The sequence below is a fragment of the Ostrinia nubilalis genome, chromosome 30, assembly GCF_963855985.1.
Source record: "Ostrinia nubilalis chromosome 30, ilOstNubi1.1, whole genome shotgun sequence".
Taxonomy (NCBI): Eukaryota; Metazoa; Arthropoda; class Insecta; order Lepidoptera; family Crambidae; genus Ostrinia; species Ostrinia nubilalis.
The window spans coordinates 3,275,726-3,289,568 of record NC_087117.1 but is presented as its reverse complement, the minus strand read 5'-3'; the positions used below and the strand labels follow the sequence as shown (position 1 = coordinate 3,289,568).

General features: G+C 37.5%; 1 protein-coding gene across 1 annotated transcript in view; it reads right to left on the bottom strand.

Moving 5' to 3' along the window:
* LOC135086232 (ATP-citrate synthase) overlaps positions 1 to 12,199 on the bottom strand; it is a 58,144-nt gene extending 45,945 nt beyond the window's left edge. Inside the window, exon 1 of the mRNA XM_063981059.1 lies at positions 12,023 to 12,199. The gene's annotated coding sequence lies outside the window, so the exon portion shown is untranslated. The remainder of the gene's footprint in view (positions 1 to 12,022) is intronic.
* Positions 12,200 to 13,843: the final 1,644 nt, after the last annotated feature.

Below are 13,843 nucleotides of genomic sequence, written 5' to 3'. Positions count from 1 at the left end.
GGGCAGAAAAGTTCTCGAGTGGCGACCACGGGCTGGAAGACGTGGCGTGGGAAGGCCTCCTACTAGGTGGACCGACGATCTGTTTGTCCAGCAGTGGACGTCATTTGGTTGAAACGAATTGGCTGCGGGCACTCAATATTTGACAACTAGCATGATTTTGCACGCATGCGGACCAGATCTGCACACGTGCTGAAATACGCATCACAGGAAAACGGCACTTCGGTATAGTTTCCGAGTGTCAATCGAGCACATTCAGCCATAGCTATGCTGTTTTGTGCTCAGGGCACTGGGCACAGATGAATATGCGTTCGCGCATACGTCAAACCGATGGCAAAGGTCATTGACAAGTTTCCTATATGCATAACGTACAGAGTATAAAACTAGAAGAAAACAATCGACTGTTTAAGTAAGATGTTTGGCAAGGAATTTGCAGATATTTTCGCGTTACCTACTAGTAATAGTGACTGAGTTTCTTGCGCTGCTTCTACACAGCACTGGCCCATTTATTATCCCGAAGCAGTGGTAGGATTAATACTGGGACGTGTAAAAGTGCTTTTTAAAAGTCTATTTGCAAAAATAAATTACTTTTACAAGGTTTATGTTTTTTACTAAAGGTGATTTAATGACTTTTAAACAGTGTTAATAAGGGTTACCATATTTACCCTAACCAATGACTAAAGACTTTTAGTCGGCTGATAGTTGGTCCCGATTTTAATTTGTATGAAGAATCGGCCGATACCAAATCGGTGTAATGTGCGCACTCTCATACATGTTCATACTGATTAACTGTCTGCAGCCTTCGGGAGCCTTCGGGGTGTTAACATCAAGTAAGCAACAATCTACCAAGAAATACAAAATGGCGTCGTTAGCACCATCAGATCAGATGGCAATCAGTACCCCTTAATGTTCTTTTGAAGACTTCCCGTACATGACTGTGTACTTCGACTAATTTTGGCATTATCTAACTATTGACCCTTATCAGTGGTGGTTAGGGTTCATAAATCATTCTAGTCTAGAATGGTACATATCTGCCCTCTATTTGTAAGTGCATATTCACTCTCGCATCGAAAAGGCCCGGATTAGTGTACAGGAAAAAGAGCAGCAGGCATATCTAGTATTACAGTTCACAAATCATCTCAGCCTAGGACGTCCACTGTTGAACATAGGCCTCCCCCAATGCTTTCCATGCTGCTCGGTTGGTAGCGGCCTGCGTCCAGCGCCTTCTTGCTACCTTCATGTCGTCGGGCCACCTTGTGGGTGGACGTCCCACGCTGCGTTTTCCGGTACGCGGCCTCCACTCCAGAACCTTGCTGCCCCATCAGCCGTCAGTTCTGCGTACTATTTGCCCTGCCCATTGCCACTTCAGCTTGCTAATCCGTCGGGCTATGTCAGCGACTTTAGTTCGTTTACGGATCTCCTCATTTCTGATTCGATCTCGTAAAGAATAACGGTTCACTAGCAATATTCTCAATGTACAATGAGAGCATAGAGACCCGTTTGAGGTCTGTACGACCCGCGGACAATGGCCGACCGGCTTCCGCTCATGCTCATGATTGGACAGGGTTGCTACGGGAACTGCCAATAAATACGTCAATTTGACTCAGTACTTGTAAATTCAAAGGAATTAATGACGTTATACGATCTATACTAATATTACAAATGCGAAAGTAACTCTGTCTGTCTGTCCGTCTCACTTTCACGCCTAAACCACTGAACCGATATTGATTAAATTTGGCATAGAGATAGTTTGAGTCCCGGGAAAGGACATAGGATAGTTTTTTTCCCGGTTTTCGAAACAGGGACGCGCGCGATAAAGTTTTTCTGCGACTGACAAAATTCCACGCGGGCGAAGCCGCGGGCGGAAAGCTAGTTTTTTCATAAGTTAATGAATGTGAATGGTTTGGACTTTGGATGCAGGTCAATGATGATGATGAATACATTGGCTCTCACCAGAAAGACGCAGAATCGATATTTTTTTTATGGGACAGGAGACAAAGGAGCAGACGGATCACCTGATGGTAAGTGCTTACCGTCGCCCATAGACACCCGTAGTCTATGGTGGAAAGAGATTTTATATGTCTAGAGATTCGCGAAGCAGACTACTATGCCTGAGTTTGTTGCGGCGCTTCTTCTCAGCACTTGCCAAATGTTGGTCTCGAAGCGCTGGTAGGGTAAAAAGATTATGAGACATGTAGAGGCTCCTTAAGAGCAAAATATTTGACGATTTGTAAGAACTATTTAATAGTCTATACAAATAAAGAAATTTTGACTTTGACTTTGGTTCGCGAACCAAGATTACAATGTCAGAGGTCGCAGGTTTGATTCACGTACAATACAAAGACAATACTGAACAAGGGCTTCCCCCAAGGATTTCCATAAAGACCGGTCCTGCGCTGCCAGCATCCAGGTAATATTTTATAGGACGGTTTTCTATGTCCATAATCAATTTAGAACTATAGAATATACCCTCCGAAGTAATTAGGTACCTACATCTACTATAAAAATAAGTCGGGTTTTCCTTCCTGACGCTATAACTCCAGAACGCACGAACCGATTTCTCACGGTTTTGCATTCGTTGGAAAGGTATCGGGCTCCGTGAGGTTTATTTTATAGCAAAGAAAATTCGGGAAAAGGGGGTAAAACAGGATCCACGCGTACGAAGTCGCGGGCGGCCGCTAGTCTACTATATAAAAATAAGTCGGATTTTCCTTCCTGATGCTATAACTCCAGAACGCACGAACCGATTTCTCACGGTTTTGCTTTCGTTGGAAAGGTATCGGGCTCCGTGAGGTTTAAAGCAAAGAAAATTCAGGAAAAAAAGGGGATAAAACGGGGTCCACGCGTACGAAGTCGCGGGCGGCCGCTAGTTAATTATATTAAAATCTTTTATTATCATTATAATCAAAATATCAATTAGAATCTATGAAAAATCCAATAAAGCGTAACGATAACTTAACGATTACATTGTAAAAATGAAAATCTTAAAAATAAGTCATATCGACGATATCTGACGATTTGTTTAATTTTATCGTTGTTTATTTGAGTATATCGTTATAACAACGACCGTGTGTCATGTAATACGCGACCTTCATAAGTCACCTTTCTAATACATGGAACGGGAATGGACAACAGACAGACGTATGTACCTACTTATAATTGTCTAATAATAAATCTACTTGTTGTAGTATCACAGGCATAGCGCTTAACTAAGAGTAGGCGCACACCGTTGATTTTTAGTTGGCCGATAGTTGTGCCCGATTTTAATTTGTATGAAGAATCGGCCAAATCGAATCGGCGTAGTGTGCGCACTCCCATACATGCCCATACTGATCAACTGCCCGACTAAACTATCGGCCGACGAAAAATCAACGGTGTGCGCCTACTCTAAGTCGCTGCCTGGGGTATGGATGGAAGCGGTAAGGCTGGATTGACATTGACATGTTATGACGTCGTAAAAACTGAAGATCTGAAGTCTTGCGCTGATGTGACGTTTGATCGTCACAAAAACACCCTCCCGTGCCGCTCCCATACCTCAGGCACTAACTTAGTTAATTGATAGACCTATAAAAAATAAAAAACAAGTTGTATTTTGCGGCCCTTGTGCTTGATTTACTTGCAACAATCCGAAAACAGGGAAAAATGGAGGAGATCTATGTCCAGCAGAGGACTGGCGTAAAATGACACATTGGGAGAGGCCTATCGCCCGTATTCACAAACATTACTAATACTATGAGGTCTCCTGTGCGCGTGGACGCACAGGGTGACACACGATCCAATCAAAGAGCTCTATTTAACGCTCAGAATTCGATTTGCTAATTCACTTAAGCAAGCATCGTTTGTGAATACGGGCGTAAGTCCAGCACTGGACTGGCGTAAAATGAAGTATTGATAGAGGCCTCTGTGCAGCAGTGGACTTCTACAATACATCCTGACGATGATGAAGAAACATTGCAATACAAACGAAAGGCGACGGGACTATTCCCACCTCTCGTTCCCACCACTGCAACTCCTGTGTAGCCAGGATCTACAGCTTGACCGCCACAAAAACCCAACCAATGAAGGTCAATTTTGTCCCGGGGGAAAGTTAAACTGTCATTGGACCCGCAACGAAATTAATCAGAAGAACATAGGAGGAGTTCGAAATTAAGGTTCGACTTCCCTCCATTGCAAAGCGGATGACAGGTAACAAACAAAGGTTTAAAACCTTTAAGAAAAAGATTATGCACCACGGACAATAAATTAAATTAAGGGGGCCTATCTTATGAGCAATTAGCAACTACCTGCCAATAATATTTTTCACAAAATCGCTTAAAAGCACGGAAATTTTTCCTTCTCGCGACAAACAAACAAACGAAAGGCGAGCAGTCATGTGAAGAAACGAATGTCGGCGACCAGTTCCAGACTCGATACCAAGTCCCACTCGATCTGACAAACAATTTCATGATGACGATTTTCAGGAAACAATTACGCTTTATGTTACTGATATTTTAAGCTCTGATAATTCAATCGCAGATTGCAAGTAGGTACATTCTATACTTATCTATACTACTAATTAAAGAGTTTGTTTGCTTGAACGCGCTAATCTCAGGAATTGCTGCTTCGATTTGATAAATTTATTTTTGTGTTGGTGTTGGATAGCCCATTTATCGAGGAAGGCTTTAGGCTATAACATAACCCAATAAAGCCAATAGGGGCTGTAAAGAAAAATGTTGCAAAAACGGGAAATATTATTCCAACTATTTTCACGCGTACAAAGTCGCGGGCACAGCTAGTTTCTTATGAAACCATTGCAATCGGATGTATTGCGGTTCGTTTGCTAATTCTGCTTTCAACACCGCATATTTGAGTTGCGTGCCTCAAATATAAACCTTACGACATTTGGTTTAAGGCCACAGGTCCTAATGTAAAGATGGTACTCAATGAGTGTTTTCGCGATTGAAAAATCCGCCAGATGGCAATACGTAGACGGGAGGTCCAAATGCTGCATGATTGGAGGATTGTCATGTCAAAAATAACTAATCATGCAGCATTTGGACCTCGCGTCTACGTATTGCCATCTGGCGGATTTTTTAATCGCGAAAACCCTCATTGCGCCCAGTCAGGGACTATTCCCACCCCTCGTTCCCACCGCTGCAACTCCTGTGTAGCCAGGATCTACAGCTTGAACGCCATATAAACCCAACCAATGAAGGTCAAGTTTGTCCCGCATAGGGTTGCCAGGTGTCCGACTGCCGGACATGTTTGGCTTTTTACGGTCTTGTCCGGCCAAATATTGGCTTGTCCGGCCTGTCCGGCTTTTGTTAGGCTTTTTATGTGGCTGCCGCGCCAGGCGAAAGTCGAGCTACAGAATAATATCAAGCGCACGCATCAGGTCAGGATGTTAGGCAACCGATGATGATAGTACTCACTCGTGACGTGAGGTATGACACTAATTACACCCCCTGAAGAAGGCACTGGATGCAGACCGTAAGTCGTAACCAACCAGCTAATCTGGAAAGCATTGGGGGAGGCCTATGTTCAACAGTGAACGTCTTATAGCTGAAATGATGATTATAATCTGCTTTTCAAAAGTACTTTTTTTTTATGTGACAGGAGGCAAACGAGCAGACGGATCACCTGATGGTAAGTGATTACCGTCGCCCAAAGACACCCGCAGTCCCAGCGGCGTTACAGGTGCGTTGCCGGCCTTTAAGGTGAAGATACGCTCTCTTGAAAGCTTGCAGGTCGTATCCAACAAGTTTTTAGCGACCTTCAAAAATACACGCTATTACATGGAGATAGGGTTCAAAGAGCAGCCCATGACGCGTCTACCAATTTATGACAGCTAAAACGAGCCTGACACGTGCAGGTGACAATGTGTCGAATCTCAACGCGTTAGAGTATTTTTTGCTTTAACAACCATAAAGTAGTAAATAAGTACCTATTATTTTGACCACCTTGGCCCTGAACATCATTTTCCATCAGGTGAGAATTGAGATACAGGCCAAGAGCATCGAGGATGCTTGCTTGTTGATAAAATAAAACGCTCGCACGACACCAGCCAAAATAATATATTAAGACATTTTCCCATCGGCCCCCCTAGGGGGCAAATGGGAAAACTTGCGATTTTATTTGTGATACAATAGAAATATGATTTCTGTTTCTCTAGCATACGTATTCGTAGTTTCTCTATGTGTGCACATAAAAAATACGATTAAAAAACTAATTATATTTTTTTAAAACATATTGAGACTGTTAAATCAGTAAACAATTATGAAAACTGCAAATAGGTGTGTCAATGACGCATATCAAGCTCGATACTGAAGCATATTTATGTAATGGTAATAGAGTCGACTTTGCAAAAAAAAAATCTGACGTGCTGTTGACAGTACTCAAAACCAGTTTTTTGAGTAGTTCGTCAATGGATTGTTTGAAAATATCATTCGGCTATACATGGTTAGAACAAATAACGTTGTTAAAATCGTGAAGTGTTTACGACGCTAGTAATGAAGCGATGATAAAATTTTTACAAGGGTTTTACATCAATATAAAAACTTGTTCGAGTTAAACTACAGATTTCGTATCAAGGTCATTTAGTTTTCATTGCAGAAGCAAGAAAGACTCTCTAATTTAATAGAGGAAAGGGAGGTGTTGCTGGCAGTTTGGCCAGCAATCCTCTTTTGATAATTGTTTATGGTTTTTTATTTTTTTTTAATATTGTTTTTTGGATTTTTGAAGTTGCTTTTGTACGCACTTGTGTTCTAATGTATTGAGCAATATACCTACTGTTTTGGCCCTTTTTTGGTGTTTCCTTGCTTCTAGCATACCTATAATCACCATCGGCAGGCCTATCTATCTAATACAGTCCACTCCATCGTTTTTAACAGGAGGATTTGGTCTACACTCCCCACGCTGACCAGACGGGTTGAGTAGGCCTCATAATAGTATATTTTTGATAATATTTTGAAGTTACAATAGACGAACGGTGAAGGGGTCGGACTGGCCGACTCGTGATCCGGGGAACGCGGTTTGTGGTGTATTGTGGTGATCCCACTCGTGATAAAAGCATATTTAGCTTAGTACGAGGGGCTAACGGGACGGTAATTTGTGCAATACAAATTACTAATAATCTTTAAAAAAATCGTGGCATATTACTCCCTCGGTCACATGTTATGACATCCGCCGAAAGATTGGGGATAGTCCTATTCTACTCTGCCAGAACCAAACGGCTAATCCATTCACAACATCTCTATCAAATTAATACTTTCGTAAATACTACAGAAAAAATGTCGCCAAAAACTCGTTCCTTGTTCTACTTCATTCAGGCAGTTAAACAAAAATTATACAAATCCATTGAATATATTAATAATAAATTAAGTTTGTGAACCACGCGTAATTTTATTGTGATTTCGTGTGATTGACACTTGACAGGTTACTTGAAGTTATTCAAAAAATTATAATATTATCAATAGGATTACTATTTTGTTGCAAATAACATAGTAAGTCATACAATAATAGGCTAACTTCATTGTTCGAATGATAATTGATTATGATAAAAATCCCAAGGGTAACATTTAAATAATAATTAAATTTAAATACATAAATAAATAATCGATGATTTATCCTTATTTTAATAAGTGTGAATTAACCTTTGTGAACTTTTAGAATATCACAAAGGATCATAAATATTTTTAATGTTTTTCAGATTTGTTTCAGGTATTTTCAACCGACTTCAAAAAAGGAGGAGGTTCTCAATTCGACCCGTATGTTTTTTTTTTTTTTTCTATGTTTGTTACGCGATAACTCCGCCAATTATGAACCGATTTGAACAAATCTTTTTTCGGCGTATAGGTAATACCTCAAGGGTGGTCCCATTTAAATTTAATAATAAAAAAAACAACCCCCAAGGGTGGAAAATTGGGGATGAACTTTTTTATACGCAATATCTCCGCCGATTATAAACCAATTTGAACGATTATTTTTTTGTTGAATAGGTATTATCAAAAGGGTGGTTTCATGCGAATTTGAAGAAAATATTTCACCCCCAAGGGTGGAAAATTGGGGATGAACTTTTTTATACGCAATATCTCCGCCGATTATGAACCAATTTTTTTTGGTCTCAGTGTACTGCCTACCTTCAGTAGTAACATCAAGGTAATAATTAGTTAACTAAAAAGCAAGAAATAAGTAAAATTTTATAAAAAAATATAAAACCGACTCCAAAAAACCTACACTAAAACGTAGAAAAATAATTACTAATTACCTACTTATTTATTAGGACGAATTATTAATATTTATGTAGGTATACCATGATTGATACTTTTGGAGTCGGTGCAGGCAAACTTTACATGTTTCATAATCTTGGCACCGACTCCAGAAGTATCAATCATGGTATACCTACATAAATATTAATAATTCGTCCTAATAAATAAGTAGGTAATTAGTAATTATTTTTTTACGTTTTAGTGTAGGTTTTTTGGAGTCGGTTTTATATTTTTTTATAAAATTTTACTTATTACATCGGTTATTAAATAATTTTAACATTGTTTGATGCAGATTTAATTAATGCAAATAAAATTGATATAAACAAAAAATATTAATCGTATCGCAAATGAGATATTATGAAAATGGTGCCAATAATTATAATTAACCCATTAACGCCCAAATGAAAACTACGGTCAATTTCACATAGCCAATGTTTATTTTCTTTATAAAAATACTTCAGAAATAATACTAAACAGAAAGAAAACCAAAAACAAAATCAGAAGTTAGATTTTTAGGGGTGTACTAAGTTTAGTACAATGGGCGCTTATGAGTCATATTAAGCAAAGCTTTCTCCATCCTGGCACAGTATTTTCAGGCACTCGCTATAAGCTGTTTTGACTCTATTGAAACACACAGTAATTTTAAGCTGTCAAATCAGCTTGTTTGCTGGTTTATTTTTATTAAACCATTATTTCATATTTTTTCTCTATCAACTAGAGCAAGACTACCTACTTTTATTTATCTTTTATAGATCAAATATGTGCGTACTACTTTGCGGAATGATAGCTGATCTAAGCGACTATATGGGTTTACTATGCAGTGCAGTCTGCATGCATTTGAAATTGTCATGTCCACCATATAAGCGAACAAGACCCATCCACCGCTTTTTTTCCTTTTACCTCAATTTGGTAAAGTTCTATAGACTAGCCATCTGATCTAACCCACTGATCTTCTTATTATACTGTAGCTGGACACCTTGTGGTGCCTAACTCTATTTTTTTTTTATCAAAAGACCCCAATAATGACCTTTCCCAATGGTTCTAAAGCATCAAAATTTGTTCCAAAAGTACCCACATTATTATCTTTCAATCAATACTAATAAAATTATGTTTGGCTTGTCGAATAAGTCTCTATGCTTTTTGTGAAAATCTTTATAAGTAACACTAGTCAACAAAAAAACAACTTTTGCATGTAACATGAAAACTTTTGTCTGGTTATGATTAGGACAAGGATAAGGATACTAGAAATACAATTTAAATGTTTTAAATACGAATAGTTTTTTTGTAATACCGTTTTATAACATTTTAGAAATTTTGAATTTTTATCAACAAAAAGAAGTTATTTCGATTTATTGCAACTTTAATATGAATTTCCTTTTATGATTTTCGTCTGTATTTTGCTTCAGAAATGTCTCGTTTTAATGTCCAACAGTAATCCGCTAACATTCGTGGGCTCCACTTGCTTTGATATCGTTTTTCTATGGTAGAAGTCTTGATAGAATCTTTCACCGTGTTCATCGCTGATGGCGCCCAAATTTTCAGGGAAGAAGTCTAAATATGAATGAAGAAAATGTATTTTCAATGACATATTACAGGCCAAAGCCTTATAAGTAGATAAAAGCTCCGCAATAATACATTTATGTACACTTGATCGGTGATTTCCTAGAAAATTGGAAGTTACTTTCATGAAAGATTCCCAAGCTGATTTTTCTAAATTACTTTTATCTTTTATCAATTACCCCGATTTGAGGGCCAACAAATATGCCCTCAAACTCAGGATCCAATGTGTCTTTTCAATTTTTGGCGTAACGGCCAGATCGCTATTTTGAGGTGGTTCTGGTAGCGGACTACCGATAGATCTTCACTATGAGGGATCGGTTTTTTAGCTGAAGGCAGGTCAGGATACTTAATTTTACTTTTTGGTTTAATTGTAATACCTTTTTTGTATCGTAAGACAAAAATGACAATCAGATGAGTGATTCGTTGGTTCCGCCCAAATCATAGGGATTGCAAAAGGCATAGATCGAGATCTTTTCGCCCACCCAGTGAAAAGACCCACACATGTAACACAACAGATGTATGGAACCCTCACTTTGTCTTGTTGACCGATGGAAAAGCCAAAAAACTGTTTATGTAACTTAGTTACTAATGGTGTCAAATTCCTTCGCTGAGTTTTGAAAGTAATGTCACCACAAATTAAAAAAACTTGTAAGGATCATTTTTGCACTTTCTTGACATTATTTAAGAATCACTTAACTCTAAAAACAGAACAAAACACTACGCTCTTCAAATAAACAATTTCTCTGAATGCGAAAGTGAAACAAAAACGGTTAATGTTTAATTTTGTGGGTAGTAGCTGTAACACGAAAACTAGACCTGATGGAATCAAAATAAATATGGGAATAAATTGAGGGTAGGTAGGTAATTTAAAATTAGCAAGCACCTTTCTTGTTACAAAATTTTGTTGACCAGTGTAATCAAAGGATACCATTTGGTTCTGTTTTCACCTGTGGTTCCAAAAACTATGTAACTAAGTCTCTTTAGGTCGACAAACAGGTCATAATTGGGAAAACAAAATGTTTCTTTTTGTTGTCTGTAACCCCATAAATAAAGAGCCATGTCATTGGAAAAAGAAAACAATGATTACATATAAAAACTATGAAGAAATAGGTAAACATTCTAATAATAATGTCGTTACTGTACTATTTCACGTAACGTGTCAAGCGCCCATTGTACTAAAGTTAGTACAGCATCACTTTGGGAGTTATAGCATGAAAAACTTTCCATGAAATGAACTTTTCTATGTATTTTTTATTTGGATATGTTGTTAGCTAATACACAAACAACTTATTTGGTATTTTGTGTAACTTAAACCTTGCATAAAAAATTATCAAGTACCCACTAGAAGACACGAAAAAATCACTGAAATGAAATCGCAAAATACCCCCTTAAGATTGTATAATTATGGTCTGTTTCATCTCAGGATATAATGCATAGACCTTTGTTTACCGATTGTAATTATTTCCAGAGTAAAAATACCCACTAAACCAGATTTATCGTAACTTAAAGTTGTGTACTATTTATTGTACGGCGGGCGTTAATGGGTTAAAACTGTGATAATATGAAAAATGTGTTAAAAAATAGTAAACAAAAAGTTTCACACTACACGTTTGTTTCTATTTCTTAATTATTTAAATTAATTCTGATAAATTAATTAGTATTGGAATACGAATATATTTTAATACGCATTAAATCCTAGTGTGCTCATTGGTCATTTTATAAAAAATAGCAATAGGTAAATGTAAATTACGCTACAATGTAAAAAAAAACACTACTTTTCCTATTTGGATATAACTTTCATATTGAAAGATCTTCGCAAACCATGTCACATTTTTTCGCCAAAAATATTTTTTTCCTTAGTAAGATTTACCTACGTTTTGTTGACGTTAGCAACGTGTTGTACGCTTAACGTTTGTCCGTGAACGTTATGAACTTTGTAGTTTGAAGAGCAATATGCTAATCAAGACCAAACAGTAATGACGTCAAGAAAAACTTCTTCACCTAAAGTAGTTGTCACTACGGTCGTAACAAACCTATTTGAAAAAAACAATACCTTTGAATTGAATTCGATTTAAAAAAAGGAAATATCATCGTTTAATGAAAACTAGCGCGCAACGTCAATACTATACAATCGGGACACACTTTCGCCCGACGACCGGCGCGACTGGATTTGCATATAACATATTTGGCTGTAATCAGTTATTTTAATACACACTCACTTTTGGGCAGCTATTGCAGCGTACTGCGAATTTATTCTGCACTGATAATGTTCGGTGTATGAGATATCACGCGCGGTTATCACTAAGAACGCGGGAAGTGGAGCGACGCGTCCGCTCTCTCGGGCTGCCGGCGACCTACTGATACGGTGGCGCGGAAAACATGCGCGCGCGCACGATACAATCGATTGAGGCGAGTTGTAGAATCACTGCTTTGATACTCCAAGTGGCACTTAACTTTGCCGATTCGGGAGACTGATATGGCGGCAATTTTAATTTTCATTATCAGGTCATTTGGTATACACTCCAGGAGCACGAGCACGATGCTATCTAAATCACCAGAAACTGCTAAGGGAACATGCGAGTATCAAGCCTCCCCAACCCTTTTTAATTTTAAGACGTTTCATTGGTGGGATTTAACATTTTTGTCACGACTAGTCTTTTATTTTGGGTTAATTCATTATTTTCATGAAAATGGCGACACTGAGTCGAAAAAAAAATCAAAATACTGTACAAGAATCAGAAGTCCAATGGTTTAAACATATTTTTTTATAAATAGGTACATACAACGCTGTATTTTTAATGACGTAAAGATGTAAAGGTGAACATAATGTCAAAACTACTAAAACACTGTCGGATGTTGTTTTTATGAGACACAGAGAGATTAAAAACTTTTTTTAGTCGACGATAGTTTTTATAGACATTTTAAAAAGATATTTTCCTGGTATGATTTCTCAAAATATTTTCAAATTAAAATTTTCACTTATGTATTTAACAAAATTATAAGCTGGACGTGTATTTATAAAGGCAACCAATATAAGTAATAAAAACTTGACGTTAATTAAATTTATCCCAAAATCCCCTCATTAATTAAATTAGGGGACCGATGGGAATTTATTTTCCTAAAATATTTAGGTCTAAGAGAAAAACTCGTAGCTTAAAGATTGTACAGACTATCGTCTATATGTTATTTAAACAAAAAGAATAGTATTCTCCTATTGATGTAGTGGATTCATCATAGTTTACCAGCGATAAATAGTTTTACATTCTTGTGGTCAATTCAAACAATTATACTTAATTTATGAAAATAAGAAAAACACGTGTATTACAGCGTCTTTAAGTAAGACGTACATTTTGGTGGGTTGTGACAAAAATGTTACGTTAAAACACATGATTTTTAGGCATGTAAAACTAAGTACCTTTTGATTAGCCTTGAAATCAATGAATACTTTAGCTTGATGAGCTATCATTGGTACAGACGACAGCTAAACACAGTAACTTCGAACTCCTCCTATGTTCTTCTGATTAATTTCGTTGCGGGTCCAATGACAGTTTAACTTTCCCCCGAGACAAACTTGACCTTTACTGGTTGGGTTTTTATTGGCGGTCAAGCTGTAGATCTAGGCTACACAGGAGTTGCAGTGATGGGAAAGATAGGTGGTAATAGTCCCGTAAACACTGTAGCATCTTATTTAGTTGTAATAGGGACGATATTTCAACATAAATGTATAGTTTATTGTGCTATCAGCTGCGTACATAGCATATGGATTAGAAATCTATGACGTTCTTATTGCTATACAAAAATGACTGTATGTGAATTTAAGCATTATACTGCCTTCAGTCAGCAGTATGTAAAGCGCGAAATATCAGCCCATACAGCCGTCACATTTTAAAAAACTACGCAAACCGTCACAATACAAAAGTGACATTGACAAAAAATAGTTTCAATGGGGGTTAAAGAGTGAAAAATATAAATATGCATTAACTGTTTCGTATAAAAATCTTTTACTTATCTTTCATCTTAAAAATTTTGTGGATAAAAAA